Genomic DNA, 1,337 nt, shown 5'->3' on the forward strand with positions numbered 1-1,337 from the left:
TCTAATTTTTCTTTTGTTTACTTTTGGAAGGTTCCTTTATTACTGAGGAGATAGGTGATAATTAGAATAATCAACTACCTCTTGCAGTTATTGCAAATCCTGTAGATCCTACTCTTGTTCCTTATACTATGTGCAATTATGCCAAGCCCACTTTAGCTAGGGCTGAGTCGAGTATTGTGAGACCCACTATTGTTGCAAATAATTTTGAACTAACACTGAACACTATTCAGATGATTTAACAATTTGTTCAGTTTGATGGTTTGCAAGACGAGATCCATATACTCATTTGGCCAACTTTCTAGAAATTTGCGATACTTTCAAAATTGATGGCATCACTGATGATGCCATTCACCTACGGTTGTTCCCTTTCTCCTTGAGGAAAAAAGCTAAGTAGTGGTTGTACTCTTTACCACGAGGTTCTATCACTACATGGGATCAAATGACCGATAACTTTCTACTGAAGTACTTCCCACCAGCTAAGACAACCAAGTTAAGGAATGACATCTCTTCCTTTGTGCAGATTGATTTAGATATGTTATATGATGCATGAGAGAGGTATAAGGATTTATTGATAAGGTTCCCTCACTATGGGTTACCTCTATGGTTACAAGTTCAAACCTTTTACAATGGTTTGAATCCCTCAACTAGGAAAATAATCTATGCAGCAGTCGGTGGAACTCTGAATAATAAAACACCTGAAGTGGCTTATGAATTTATTGAGGAAATGTCACTGAAAAATCATCAGTGGCAAGTATTGAGGACGAAGCCGATGAAAGCAGCTAGTGTTTTTAATTTAGATTCAATCACCATGTTATTAAACCAGGTAGAAATATTAAACAAGAAATTTGATTATTTATATCTATTTACGTAGGTAAATCTGGTGATGCAATGCAATGCAAATGGAGATGGAATAAATCATCCAGAATATATACCTTTCGGTCCTAGCACGGAGAATAAGCATATCAATTATGTGGGTAATAATTCTAGGACTCAAAATATCCCTTTTGGTAATAACTATAATGCAGGTTGGAGAAACCACCCAAACTTCTCATAGGGTGATCAAGGAAACCAAAGATCACAACCCCTTCTAGGCTTACAACAACCTTATCAGCCAGAAAAGAAGCCGAACCTTGAATAGATGTTGGAAAATTTTATTTCAACACTGGAGACTCGTTTTCAAAACACCGAGACAACTTTGAAAAATTAGCAAGCATCAATTCTTAGGCTCAAAAATCAGGTTGAACAGCTTGCTAAATTGGTTTTCGAAAGGCAACAAGGTAATTTACCTAGTAATACCGAACCCAACTCAAAAGAGCATGTGAAAGCAGTTACATTGA

General features: G+C 36.4%; 1 non-coding gene across 1 annotated transcript; it reads right to left on the minus strand.

Annotated features, from left to right (window-relative positions):
• Nucleotides 1-487: 487 nt before the first annotated feature.
• On the minus strand, nucleotides 488-594 carry LOC128032967 (small nucleolar RNA R71). The gene has a single exon (XR_008189305.1). It is a non-coding gene; the product is annotated as a small nucleolar RNA R71 (small nucleolar RNA).
• Nucleotides 595-1,337: the final 743 nt, after the last annotated feature.

This window comes from Gossypium raimondii, chromosome 9 (genome assembly GCF_025698545.1).
Source record: "Gossypium raimondii isolate GPD5lz chromosome 9, ASM2569854v1, whole genome shotgun sequence".
NCBI lineage: Eukaryota > Viridiplantae > Streptophyta > Magnoliopsida > Malvales > Malvaceae > Gossypium > Gossypium raimondii.